This window comes from Phyllobates terribilis, unplaced genomic scaffold, assembly GCF_046119375.1.
Source record: "Phyllobates terribilis strain yellow unplaced genomic scaffold, ASM4611937v1 Scaffold_4__5_contigs__length_816908805, whole genome shotgun sequence".
NCBI lineage: Eukaryota > Metazoa > Chordata > Amphibia > Anura > Dendrobatidae > Phyllobates > Phyllobates terribilis.
Genome location: NW_027362764.1, coordinates 530,336,441 through 530,352,017, shown reverse-complemented (window position 1 = coordinate 530,352,017; position 15,577 = coordinate 530,336,441).

Here is a 15,577-nt window from a genome sequence, read left to right as displayed (position 1 = left end):
TTTTAATTTGCAACCTGATGGAGGTCAGTATAGATGGACTAATAGAGAAAGTCCCACACACTGCTAGAAGGCCAAATATTTTTTCAGAGCTAGATGCAGAAAAAAATTATATTCAGTTTGCAACCTGGTGGAGGTCTGTATAGATGGATTAATAGAACAAGTCCCACACACAGCTAGAAGCCCAATATTTTTTCAGAGGTAGATGCAGAAAAAAATATATTCAGTTTGCAACCTGATGGAGGTCAGTATAGATGGACTAATACAACAAGTCCCACACACAGCTAGAAGCCCAATATTTTTTCAGAGCTAGATGCAGAAAAAAATTATATTCAATTTGCAACCTGATGGAGGTCAGTATAGATGGAGTAATAGAACAAGTCCCACACACATCTAGAAGCCCAAATATTTTTTCAGAGCTAGATGCAGATAAAAATTATTTTTAATTTGCAACCTGATGGAGGTCAGTATAGATGGACTAATAGAGAAAGTCCCACACACTGCTAGAAGGCCAAATATTTTTTCAGAGCTAGATGCAGAAAAAAATTATATTCAGTTTGCAACCTGATGGAGGTCAGTATAGATGGACTAATAGAGAAAGTCCCACACACTGCTAGAAGGCCAAATATTTTTTCAGAGCTAGATGCAGAAAAAAATTATATTCAGTTTGCAACATGATGGAGGTCAGTATAGATGGACTAATAGAGAAAGTCCCACACACTGCTAGAAGGCCAAATATTTTTTCAGAGCTAGATGCAGAAAAAAATTATATTCAGTTTGCAACCTGATGGAGGTCTGTATAGATGGATTAATAGAACAAGTCCCACACACAGCTAGAAGCCCAATATTTTTTCAGAGGTAGATGCAGAAAAAATATATTCAGTTTGCAACCTGATGGAAGTCAGTATAGATGGACTAATACAACAAGTCCCACACACAGCTAGAAGCCCAATATTTTTTCAGAGCTAGATGCAGAAAAAAATTATATTCAATTTGCAACCTGATGGAGGTCAGTATAGATGGAGTAATAGAACAAGTCCCACACACAGCTAGAAGCCCAAATATTTTTTCAGAGGTAGATGCAGATAAAAATTATTTTTAATTTGCAACCTGATGGAGGTCAGTATAGATGGACTAATAGAGAAAGTCCCACACATTGCTAGAAGGCCAAATATTTTTTCAGAGCTAGATGTAGAAAAAAATTATATTCAGTTTGCAACCTGATGGAGGTCTGTATAGATGGATTAATAGAACAAGTTCCACACACAGCTAGAAGCCCAATATTTTTTCAGAGGTAGATGCAGAAAAAAATATATTCAGTTTGCAACCTGATGGAGGTCAGTATAGATGGACTAATACAACAAGTCCCACACACAGCTAGAAGCCCAATATTTTTTCAGAGCTAGATGCAGAAAAAAATTATATTCAATTTGCAACCTGATGGAGGTCAGTATAGATGGAGTAATAGAACAAGTCCCACACACAGCTAGAAGCCCAAATATTTTTTCAGAGCTAGATGCAGATAAAAAATATTTTTAATTTGCAACCTGATGGAGGTCAGTATAGATGGACTAATAGAGAAAGTCCCACACACTGCTAGAAGGCCAAATATTTTTTCAGAGCTAGATGCAGAAAAAAATTATATTCAGTTTGCAACCTGGTGGAGGTCTGTATAGATGGATTAATAGAACAAGTCCCACACACAGCTAGAAGCCCAATATCTGTTCAGAGGTAGATGCAGAAAAAAATATATTCAGTTTGCAACCTGATGGAGGTCAGTATAGATGGACTAATACAACAAGTCCCACACACAGCTAGAAGCCCAATATTTTTTCAGAGCTAGATGAAGAAAAAAATTATATTCAATTTGCAACCTGATGGAGGTCAGTATAGATGGAGTAATAGAACAAGTCCCACACACAGCTAGAAGCCCAAATATTTTTTCAGAGCTAGATGCAGATAAAAATTATTTTTAATTTGCAACCTGATGGAGGTCAGTATAGATGGACTAATAGAGAAAGTCCCACACACTGCTAGAATGCCAAATATTTTTTCAGAGCTAGATGCAGAAAAAAATTATATTCAGTTTGCAACCTGATGGAGGTCAGTATAGATGGAGTAATAGAACAAGTCCCACACACAGCTAGAAGCCCAAATATTTTTTCAGAGCTAGATGCAGATAAAAATTATTTTTAATTTGCAACCTGATGGAGGTCAGTATAGATGGACTAATAGAGAAAGTCCCACACACTGCTAGAAGGCCAAATATTTTTTCAGAGCTAGATGCAGAAAAAAATTATATTCAGTTTGCAACCTGATGGAGGTCAGTATAAATGGACTAATAGAGAAAGTCCCACACACTGCTAGAAGGCCAAATATTTTTTCAGAGCTAGATGCAGAAAAAAATTATATTCAGTTTGCAACCTGATGGAGGTCTGTATAGATGGATTAATAGAACAAGTCCCACACACAGCTAGAAGCCCAATATTTTTTCAGAGGTAGATGCAGAAAAAAATATATTCAGTTTGCAACCTGATGGAGGTCAGTATAGATGGACTAATACAACAAGTCCCACACACAGCTAGAAGCCCAATATTTTTTCAGAGCTAGATGCAGAAAAAAATTATATTCAATTTGCAACCTGATGGAGGTCAGTATAGATGGAGTAATAGAACAAGTCCCACACACAGCTAGAAGCCCAAATATTTTTTCAGAGCTAGATGCAGATAAAAATTATTAATTTGCAACCTGATGGAGGTCAGTATAGATGGACTAATAGAGAAAGTCCCACACACTGCTAGAAGGCCAAATATTTTTTCAGAGCTAGATGCAGAAAAAAATTATATTCAGTTTGCAACGTGATGGAGGTCTGTATAGATGGATTAATAGAACAAGTCCCACACACAGCTAGAAGCCCAATATTTTTTCAGAGGTAGATGCAGAAAAAAATATATTCAGTTTGCAACCTGATGGAGGTCAGTATAGATGGACTAATACAACAAGTCCCACACACAGCTAAAAGCCCAATATTTTTTCAGAGGTAGATGCAGAAAAAATATATTCAGTTTGCAACCTGATGGAGGTCAGTATAGATGGACTAATACAACAAGTCCCACACACAGCTAGAAGCCCAATATTTTTTCAGAGCTAGATGCAGAAAAAAATTATATTCAATTTGCAACCTGATGGAGGTCAGTATAGATGGAGTAATAGAACAAGTCCCACACACAGCTAGAAGCCCAAATATTTTTTCAGAGGTAGATGCAGATAAAAATTATTTTTAATTTGCAACCTGATGGAGGTCAGTATAGATGGACTAATAGAGAAAGTCCCACACACTGCTAGAAGGCCAAATATTTTTTCAGAGCTAGATGCAGAAAAAAATTATATTCAGTTTGCAACCTGATGGAGGTCTGTATAGATGGAGTAATAGAACAAGTCCCACACACAGCTAGAAGCCCAATATTTTTTCAGAGGTAGATGCAGAAAAAAATATATTCAGTTTGCAACCTGATGGAGGTCAGTATAGATGGACTAATACAACAAGTCCCACACACAGCTAGAAGCCCAATATTTTTTCAGAGCTAGATGCAGAAAAAAATTATATTCAATTTGCAACCTGATGGAGGTCAGTATAGATGGAGTAATAGAACAAGTCCCACACACAGCTAGAAGCCCAAATATTTTTTCAGAGCTAGATGCAGATAAAAATTATTTTTAATTTGCAACCTGATGGAGGTCAGTATAGATGGACTAATAGAGAAAGTCCCACACACTGCTAGAAGGCCAAATATTTTTTCAGAGCTAGATGCAGAAAAAAATTATATTCAGTTTGCAACCTGATGGAGGTCAGTATAGATGGACTAATAGAGAAAGTCCCACACACTGCTAGAAGGCCAAATATTTTTTCAGAGCTAGATGCAGAAAAAAATTATATTCAGTTTGCAACCTGATGGAGGTCAGTATAGATGGACTAATAGAGAAAGTCCCACACACTGCTAGAAGGCCAAATATTTTTTCAGAGCTAGATGCAGAAAAAAATTATATTCAGTTTGCAACCTGATGGAGGTCTGTATAGATGGATTAATAGAACAAGTCCCACACACAGCTAGAAGCTCAATATTTTTTCAGAGGTAGATGTAGAAAAAAATATATTCAGTTTGCAACCTGATGGAGGTCAGTATAGATGGACTAATACAAGAAGTCCCACACACAGCTAGAAGATCAATATTTTTTCAGAGCTAGATGCAGAAAAAAATTATATTCAATTTGCAACCTGATGGAGGTCAGTATAGATGGATTTATAGAACAAGTTCCACACACAGCTAGAAGCCCAAATATTTTTTCAGAGCTAGATGCAGATAAAAATTATTTTTAATTTGCAACCTGATGGAGGTCAGTATAGATGGACTAATAGAGAAAGTCCCACACACTGCTAGAAGGCCAAATATTTTTTCAGAGCTAGATGCAGAAAAAAATTATATTCAGTTTGCAACCTGATGGAGGTCAGTATAGATGGACTAATAGAGAAAGTCCCACACACTGCTAGAAGCCCAAATATTTTTTCAGAGTTAGATGCAGAAAAAAATTATATTCAGTTTGCAACCTGATGGAGGTCAGTATAGATGGACTAATAGAGAAAGTCCCACACACTGCTAGAAGGCCAAATATTTTTTCAGAGCTAGATGCAGAAAAAAATTATATTCAGTTTGCAACCTGATGGAGGTCTGTATAGATGGATTAATAGAACAAGTCCCACACACAGCTAGAAGCCCAATATTTTTTCAGAGGTAGATGCAGAAAAAAATATATTCAGTTTGCAACCTGATGGAGGTCAGTATAGATGGACTAATACAACAAGTCCCACACACAGCTAGAAGCCCAATATTTTTTCAGAGCTAGATGCAGAAAAAAATTATATTCAATTTGCAACCTGATGGAGGTCAGTATAGATGGAGTAATAGAACAAGTCCCACACACAGCTAGAAGCCCAAATATTTTTTCAGAGCTAGATGCAGATAAAAATTATTTTTAATTTGCAACCTGATGGAGGTCAGTATAGATGGACTAATAGAGAAAGTCCCACACACTGCTAGAAGGCCAAATATTTTTTCAGAGCTAGATGCAGAAAAAAATTATATTCAGTTTGCAACCTGGTGGAGGTCTGTATAGATGGATTAATAGAACAAGTCCCACACACAGCTAGAAGCCCAATATTTTTTCAGAGGTAGATGCAGAAAAAAATATATTCAGTTTGCAACCTGATGGAGGTCAGTATAGATGGACTAATACAACAAGTCCCACACACAGCTAGAAGCCCAATATTTTTTCAGAGCTAGATGCAGAAAAAAATTATATTCAGTTTGCAACCTGATGGAGGTCTGTATAGATGGATTAATAGAACAAGTCCCACACACAGCTACAAGCCCAATATTTTTTCAGAGGTAGATGCAGAAAAAAATATATTCAGTTTGCAACCTGATGGAGGTCAGTATAGATGGACTAATAGAATGATGCTATGCCCAAAAGATTTTACTTCACTAGGTGCAGTAAAAAAATTGGTATTCTATACACAGGTGGTATATCTTGCAACACAGATAGGCTACTCCACTGACTAACACACTCTGCAATAGGCCAAAAAGGATTAGCTTTGCTAGATTCAGCCAAATGCTGTGAAAAAAACTTGCACAGCACTGGCACAGACCTGCCTGGCACAAACTGATAGGAACTGATGTAACCTAGTCCTGAAAAGGACTCCAATTACAATTAGTCTTTACTCCCACAATCTATCTATTTAAGAGCACAGACCTGCCTGATAAAAGTCGTAGGAAATGCTGTAACCTAGTCCTTAAAAGGACTGCAATCACAACTATTCCCTACTCCCAAGCTATCTGTAGATTTGTGCGAAAATTGGCTTGAAATTAGCAAGGTATAGCGCACACAGCAACAGCGGTGCCGTCTAACACGCAGCTGCAGCAATGAGAAAATGGTGGTGACGGGGAAAATGGCTTGGTCTTATAGGGCAAGGACATGTGACATACACTGCCAATGACACATGCCCTTGCTTGTGTGAAAAAAAGCACTTCGCTCCGTGTGTGCGCTGCTGATAGGCTGACAGATTGCACCTCCCCACTGTAAATGCGGGAAAGAGAAAAAAAAATGGAGATCTTCATTATTCCTGCAGAGATCCATCCCCTGCCCCTCCCCCCCACCCCGCTGTACACTCAAACTGCGTATTAACATTAATTTTCATCATTACTGAGAAAAAATCCAGTTATGATTTTGGTGCACGAACAGTTATCGAACATAACCTCGAACAGCCGAATTTTTCTCAAATCGTTCGTGTTCGCCGAACGGCTCGAACACCGCCCAAAACAGCTCGAATTTGAGATTGGCGAACAGTTCGAGTAAAACAACGCTCATCTCTAATCTTAAGTGCCTCCTTGCCCAAAAGGAGTGTTGCTGGATCGTTACGCTCGATACAGTGACACCGAAGGGTTTAAATGAAAAACTTAGTTTCTCCTCTTTTGTTTATCATAACCCCTCTCTACTTGTTTTTATTTTAATTGATTTTAATTGGTGTGTGTTTTTCCTTATTCTTTAGAATTAATAGCCGATGATCCCTAACTTACCTTCCTTCGTGTCATATGTGGACATCTTGTATATGACAGACACCTGCATGGACAATTAACAAACAAAGCAGCACACTGCAACGCTAAGTATATGAAATATATGAAATTTGAATGGCATTACTGCTGTAGAAAAATAGAAATAAATGAGAAATCTTAGTGCATAAATTGGCCAATTCATGTGTACCTGGTAGGCACGCTAAGGCGCTTCTCAAAAATACCAGGACCCTATCAATGTAAACTCCTCTCTAAGTGACTATGTCTGCTTGTGTGTGGGATAATAGGATTCTGCTGTGATTTAATTTAATTTAATTTTATGATGGTTATGTTCAGGGATCTCCCCAAATGTTGTCAGAAGTGCTGCCGCTCGGTCTCTGGAGTTCACGCGGTGCGAGCACACAAGGGTCAGGGCAAGTGCCCCCTCTGACCTGTGCACGTCATTGCAGTGCCCCGGATGCCAGGCGTGATGTGGCCTGTGTGCTGGAGTTCACGCGCCGCTACATCTAGATCACTAATCAAGAGCGCAGCTGCGGACCTCATTCAAAAAGCAGATTTGTAACACCAGTCTTATTAGGTTATTCCCCTTGAAGAAGGTGGTGTGAGCACCGAAATGTGAGTAGGGGCACAAAACCGAGCGATGCAACACACAGGGAAGGTAATCACTACGCTGACATGCTGACATTATGATTATTCACTGTTATTACATTACTAGATGGTGGCCCGATTCTAACGCATCGGGTATTCTAGAATATGTATGCGGCTGACCGGGCGCGACTAATCAGCGAAGCAGTATTTAAATGGGTTGTGCACTACTTTAAATTAACCCCCCAATGTATCCCCCCGGGGACCCTAATGAATTTTGTAATTACATCATGTTGTCAATACTGCTTGTGACAACATCGCTGACCACGCACAGGCAGCACGTAATTCCCCTGGCTGCAGCCGGCTCTTGCTTCCGCTTTCATCACGACCAATCAGCAGAGCGGTGTTTAAATTTGGCGGCAGCGACCAATCAGCGAACCGTGTTAGTGAGGACCTGGGAGCGGCGCTGCCTGTGCAGGTACTTCCGCTGCGAGCAGCCGGAGATGACCAGCTAGCGCCGGTCATCTCCTGGCTGCATTGCCGCTGACCTCCATGCGGCTACCATCGGGAGATCAGCGGCTAGGGCCGCTGATCTCCCGATGGCAAGTGTGATGGGAGGACCGGTGAGTGGCGCCGCCTAGGCCGCCTGTCGGGGTACTTCTGCTGCGAGCGCCGGTCATCTCCCGACTGCATCGCCGCTGACCTCCGTGCGGCAGATGAGCCGCTAACGGCTGCCATCTTGTTCTGAAATCCCGCGTCGCTGATTGGCCGCGGCCGGACCAATCAGCGACGTGGGATTTCCTGGACGGACAGACAGACTGGATAAGCCGATTATATAGTAGATCATCTGCATGTTTGTTGAGGTGGGACTCGTGATTTGGGCATATGTTCCCTGGGTCACGGGTTAAATTTTAGCGTTGTGACTTTTATATACTTAGGTTAACATTTAATTTGAGTATGGGAATACTTTAAATCCCATGCATGATTCCACTTGTGACTCTGGAAAGTAATCACATACAAATAGATCTGTGATTTGTGTCCCCTTTCGGCAATGTGATCTGCACCGCATTTATTGTGAGCCTATATCTGGACCTACCGATGAGGAATTTTTCTCTTGTGCTGTTGCTAATAGGCACAGCTCTTTTAATGGTTTTCATGTATGTCTAGTGCTTAATAAAATTATGTTTATATCTATTATGATTAATGGTTTGGATCTCTTACTGACTCAATAATGGTGCTTTGTAGGTAATATAATTGTATGAGTCTTGATCAATAATGAATTTTGTTGCCCAGATTTTCTTTTGTTTATCTATATATATATTTATATACACTAGCTATTGAACCGTTCTACGCCCGGGTGGCGAGCATTTTTATTGGTATATGGTCTCCCATCCTGTTATGTGCTGCCTCCATCCTGTTATGTGCTGCCTCCATCCTGTTATGTGCTGCCCCCAGCCTGGTATTTGTGCTGCCCTCAGCCTGGCATTTCTGCCACCCAATCCTATTCCCCCATCCTGTTATGTGCTGCCCCCATCCTATCCTGTATTCATGGCACCCTTCATCCCTATCCTGGTATTCATGGTACTATCCTGGTATACATGGCACCCCTCATCCCCAATCCTGGTATGCATGGCACCACTCATCCCCAATCCTGGTATGTATGGCACCCCATATCCCAGTCCTGGTATGCATGGCACCCCATCCCTCATCCTGGTATGCATGGCCCCCTCATCCCCAATCCTGGTATGCATGGCACCCCTCATCCCAATTCTGGTATGCATGGCACCCCGTCCCTTATCCTGGTATGCATGGCTCCCTCATCCCCAATCCTGTTATGTATGGCCCTTTCAGCCATATCCTGGTATACATGGGCCCCTCATCCCCATCCTGGTAAACATGGCACTCCTCATCCCCCAATCCTGGTATGCATGGCACCCCATCCCTCATTCTGGTATGCATGGTATCCCATCCCTCATCCCTATCTTGGTATGTATGGTACCCCTCATCCTGGTATGCATGGTACCCTCATCCCTATCTTGGTATGTATGGTATCCCCTCATCCCTTTCCTGGTAAGCATGGTACCTCCTCATCCCTATCCTGGTATGCATGGCCCCTCATCCGTATCCTGGTATGCATGGCCCCTCATCGCTATCATGGTATGCATGGTACCCCCTCATCCCTATCATGGTATGCATGGTACCCCCTCATCCCTATCATAGTATGCATGGTACCCCTTCATCCTTATCCTGGTATGCATGGTACCCCTTCATCCCCAATCCTGGTATGCATGGCACCCCTCATCCCAATCCTGGTATGCATGGTACCCTCATCTGTATCCTGGTATGCATGGTACCCTCATCTGTATCCTGGTATGCATGGTACCCCCTCATCCCCAATCCTGGTATGCATGGTTCCCCATGCCTTATCCTGGTATGCATGGTACCCTCTCATCCCAATCCTGGTATGCATGGTACCCCCTCATCCGTATCCTGGTATACATGGCCCCTCATCTGCATCCTGGTATGCATGGCACCCGTCATTCCTATCTTGGTATGCATGGCACACCTCATCCCTATCCTGGTATGCATGGCACCCCTTATCCCAGTCCTGGTATGCATGGCACCCCTCATCCCAATCCTGGTATGCATGGCACCCTTCATCCGTACCCTGGTATGCATGGTACCCCCTCATCTCCAATCCTGGTATGCATGGTACCCCATCCCTTATCCTGGTATGCATGGTACCCCCTCATCCCAATCCTAGTATGCATGACACCCTTCATCCCTATCCTGGTATGCATGATACCCCCTAATCTGTATCCTGGTATGCATGGCCCCTAATCCGTATTCTGGTATGCATGGTAATCCCTCATCCCTATTCTGGTATGCATGGTACCCCATCCCTCATCATGGTATGCATGGCACCCCTCATCCTTATCCTGGTATGCAAGGTACCCCATCCCTCATCCTGGTATGCAGGGTACCCCTCATCCCTATCCTGGTATGTATGGTACCCCTCATCCCTATCCTGGTATGCATGGTACCCCATCCCTCATCCTGGTATGCATGGTACCCCCTCATCCGTATCCTGGTATGCATGGTGGCCCCTCATCCCTATCCTGGTATGCATGGTACCCCATGCCTCATCCTGGTAAGCATGGCAAAAATAAACACTTATACTCACCTTTCTTCCCTGTGCTCCAGCGCTGCGTCCCATTCTGCCGGAAGCCGGGGGAGGAGTGTGCACTCCTCCCCCGGCCTCCAGACTGAACAGAGGCACCGCAGCAACACTCCTCCCGTTCAGGTAAGTATGTAAGTATGGCGCTGGAGATCACAATATGCGTTCAGTGCCACGCATACCACGATCTCCGGCGCCATACACTCCTCTTACCTGTAACGGCTCGATACGTTCTTCTGTCTTTAGCCAGACTGCACAGACATGTCGCGCTTGCATAGTCTATAAAGGCTTCAGACAGAGGGACGCATCTACGATTATATGATAAATATATATATATGTTGTGGAATACCTGGACGTTCAATGGACCCTCCTGCACTATATGCACTGCAGTCTGCCACATACCCTGCCCGCCTGCCTAACTCCTGCTATCACCCTCACCACTGAAAATATGCAGCTGGATTAGTCCTCAGAAAGACTGTTAGTTCAGGTAGATATATATAGATGTTATGGTATACAGTGGTGGCCAAAAGTATTGGCACCCCTGCAATTCTGTCAGATAATACTCAGTTTCTTCCTGAAAATGATTGCAATCACAAATTCTTTGGAATTATTATCTTCATTTAATTTGTCTTCAATGAAAAAAACACAAAAAGAATTGTCCTAAAGCCAAATTGGATACAATTCCACACCAAACCTAAAAATGGGGGTGGGCAAAAGTATTGGCACTGTTTGAAAAATCATGTGATGCTTCTCTAATTCGTGTAATTACCAGCACCTGTAACTTACTTGTGGCACCTAACAGGTGTTGGCAATAACTAAATCACACTTGCAGCCAGTTAACATGGATTAAAGTTGACTCAACCTCTGTCCTGTGTCCTTGTGTGTACCACATTGAGCATGGAGAAAAGAAAGAAGACCAAAGAACTGTCTGAGGACTTAAGAAACCAAATTGTGAGGAAGCATGAGCAATCTCAAGGCTACAAGTCCATCTCCAAAGACCTGAATGTTCCTGTGTCTTTCATGCGCAGTGTCACCAAGAAGTTTTAAGCCCATGGCACTGTGGCTAACCTCCCTAGATGTGGACGGAAAAAAAAAAGTGATGAGAGATTTCAACGCAAGATTGTGCGGATGGTGGATAAAGAACCTCGACTAACATCCAAACAAGTTCAAGCTGCCCTGCAGTCCGAGGGTAGAACAGTGTCAGCCCGTACTATCCGTCGGCGTCTGAATGAAAAGGGACTGTATGGTAGGATACCCAGGAAGACCCCACTTCTTACCCCGAGACATAAAAAAGCCAGGCTGGAGTTTGCCAAAACTTACCTGAGAAAGCCTAAAACGTTTTGGAAGAATGTTCTCTGGTCAGATGAGACAAAAGTAGAGCTTTTTGGAAAAAATCATCAACATAGAGTGTACAGGAAAAAAAAAGAGGCATTCAAAGAAAAGAACACGGTTCCTACAGTCAAACATGGCGGAGGTTCCCTGATGTTTTGGGATTGCTTTGCTGCCTCTGGTACTGGACTGCTTGACCGTGTGCATGGCATTATGAAGTCTGAAGACTACCAACAAATTTTGCAGCATAATGTAGGGCCCAGTGTGAGAAAGCTGGGTCTCCCTCAGAGGTCATGGGTCTTCCAGCAGGACAATGACCCAAAACACACTTCCAAAAGCACTATAAAATGGTTTGAGAGAAAGCACTGGAGACTTCTAAGGTGGCCAGCAATGAGTGCAGACCTGAATCCCATAGAACACCTGTGGAGAGATCTCAAAATGGCAGTTTGGAGAAGGCACCCTTCAAATATCAGGGGCCTGGAGCAGTTTGCCAAAGAAGAATGGTCTACAGTTCCAGCAGAGCATTGTAAGAAACTCATTGATGGTTACCGGAAGCGGTTGTTCGCAGTTATTTTGGCTAAAGGTTGTGCAACCAAGTATTAGGCTGAGGGTGCCAATACTTTTGTCTGCCCCATTTTTGGAGTTTTGTGTGAAATGATCGATGATTTGATTTTTGCTTAATTCTCTTTTGTGTTTTTCCTTGCAAGCAAATTAAATGAAGATAATAATACCAAAGAATTTGTGATTGCAATCATTTTCAGGAAGAAACTGAGTATTATCTGACAGAATTGCAGGGGTGCCAATACTTTTGGCCACCACTATACCTACACTAACTAATAAACAACCAAATCTCTCCTGAAGCAGCAGCACCTCTCCCTACTCTGCCTGTTTCCTGGGTAGACTGTGATGAGCATGGCGGCGCCAGGTCTTACATAGACCTGATGACGCTGTGCGGCCAGCCAATCACTATAATGCCACAACCAACATGGCTACGGCATTACAGTGAGTTGCAGGCAATCCCTGCATATTCATTGGCTCTCTAAAGAGCGCCAAACATGCAGGGAGGGAACCCGAGCTTCCGCCCGAGCAACCAGGAAATACTCACAGAGCGCCGAGCATCTCGAGAAGTGAGATGCTCGGGCGAGTACTGAGCAGTGGCGAGCACGCTCGCTCATCACTACTTCTAACTTCTTAACAAAAAAAATCATGTTTCAAAAACGATGCTGATGTGAAGCCGACATGTGGTAAATGTTATGTATTAACCAGTTTGTGTGATATAACTATCTAGTTTAAGAGCATAAACATTCAAAGTTTGAAAATTGGAAAATTTTCAATTTTTTTTGTCACATTTTTGATATTTTCATAAATAAACGCAAATCATATCAATCAAAATTTATCAGTAACATGAAGTACAGCACATCACGAAAGGACAATCTTTGAATCACTGGATAAGTTGAAGCGTTTCAGAGTTATAACCTCATAAAATGACACTGGTCAGAATTGTAAAAATTGGTCAGGAAGTGAAAACATGCTGGGGGGTGAAGGGGTTAAAGATTAATCCAGGAGGAGAAAGAAAAACTTTTTTTCTGATAAGAAAGATTACCAAGTTTACTATTTTCATATGTATTATTTATTTATGGTATAAAATGACAGTTATTCTTTAAAACAATTCCAAAATAGTTAAGGGCTGTCACGTCTACTGTATATTAATCATAGTGTTTAGCTCATGCCGTCTAATGAGCCCTATGTGACTGCGATGTATTTACATGTGGAGACAATAATTGCTGATAATGTTGCTCCATACAGTGAAGATGAGAATATTCTCTGGTTATAAACAGCAACTGAGCATTATCAAAGGCACAACAGTAAAAATGGACTTACCGTACTCCATCCAAACCACAAATTCCATATTTTCAATAGAATAACACTGAAGTAAGCATTATTGCTAAAGAGAAGGAGTCATGATAAAAGAAAATAAATGACACAAAAGGGGGTGAACATAGCACATACTTAATTCAACCATAAACTACAACCCTTGAGGAAGCATACAGTGGGTACGGAAAGTATTCAGACCCCTTTAAATTTTTCACTCTTTGTTTCATTGCAGCCATTTGGTAAATTCTGAAAAGTTCATTTTATTTCTCATTAAAGTACACTCTGCACCCCATCTTGACTAAAAACAGAAATGTAGAGATTTTTGCAAATTTATTAAAAAAGAAAACTGATATATCACATGGTCATACAGTAAGTAATGATGAGCGAGCACTAAAATGCTCCGGTGCTCGATGCTCGGGTGCTCGACCCGAGCAACGAGGCCAATGTAAGTCTATGGGAAACTCGAGCATTTTTCATGCGGCTCCCCCCGGCGGTCTGCAGAGGGCCTAAAAATTGCCCAAATCGATGGGAACAGTGCTCAAATGACATGGGGACAACATGGGGAAGACCCCTGGAAGCATTTCTGACTCTCAGGTCACTTCTGTCAACAACGTTGTCAGCGGTATTACGCCACTTTTACGGACTCACAATAAAACATACCAAAACAAAACCAAAATGGATTTTCCTGGGAAATATGTTAAGGAACATCCTTTCCAGGGTAATGACTTGTATATAAAGCAAAATAAATAACCAAAAACAAAAATGCTCCTCCACACCTTGGGCTATGTTCACACATAGCATTTTGATGCGTTTTTTCACTTTTGCATTGCTTTCAACCGTGACAAATGCATTCACCAGGAAATGTCATTTTAACATTTTACAACCTTATCTGGCCATGTGGTGTGTGAGATATCATCAGACACATCGTGTTTCATTTATGAAGGAGTGACTCTGAAAATCACAAAGCCTATTTTTATAGGGCCATCAGGCGGCCTTTACTATTATTAAAGGGCCAGCAGTCGGCCCAGACTATTCTTAGAGAGCCATCAGTCGGCTATGTTTTATTGTTCCCATTACTAAAGAGTGGGTCTCCATTACTGCTAATGCGCATGCAATGAGTGCCAGGGCTGCCCAAAATTTGGACGCACCCCAATACCACTTTGAAAATTTGGATGCACCACAATACCCCTTTGAAGAGACTTAGAGGAGGGCTTCCTGAAAACAATGCTCCAATTATAAGGAAATAGGTCTCCCATTGTGTTTGTCTATGCAGTGAATGCAAGAGTTGCCAAAAATTTGGAGGCACTCCAATGCCCTTTGGAAGAGACGTGGAGGTCAGAGGGCATCCTGAAAACAATGTTCCCATTATTAGGAAGTGGGTCTCCCATTGTGTTTGCCTATGCAGTGAATGCAAGGGCTGCCAGAAATTGGGAGGCACTCCAATGCACCTTGGAAGAGATGTGGAGGAGAACCTCATAAAAAATTTTTTCCCATTAGAAAGGTGCGGGCCTCCTATACTTGTAATGCCCATGCACTAAGTGTACAGGCTGACAAACATTAACCCCTGGGGGTATACATGAACATACTGTATAAAACATTTTTTTTTACTGGCATCATAAACACCCTTTAAAAAATGCTGTGGGTGTTGCATCACGGACCACGTTCACCCTGGTGATATGGTGGTGGAGGATGAGGATGAGGAGAAGGAGGAGGACAAGAGCAAATAGCCAAAATCTGGAAGTGTATACCCATGTCTGGGTGTGAGGATGTGCATGGGAATACACCTCCCAAAAAAAGACACTGGATTTGAGTTTATATTACGCTGCTATCATTCGGTGATGTTGAGAAGTCTGGCCCAATCCAGCCTTTGTTCATTTTTATAATAGTCAGCCCCTCAGCATTTTCAGTTGACAGACGGATGCACTTATCAGTTATAATTCCACCAGTGGCACTAAAAACCCGCTCTGATAAAACGCTGGTGGCAGGG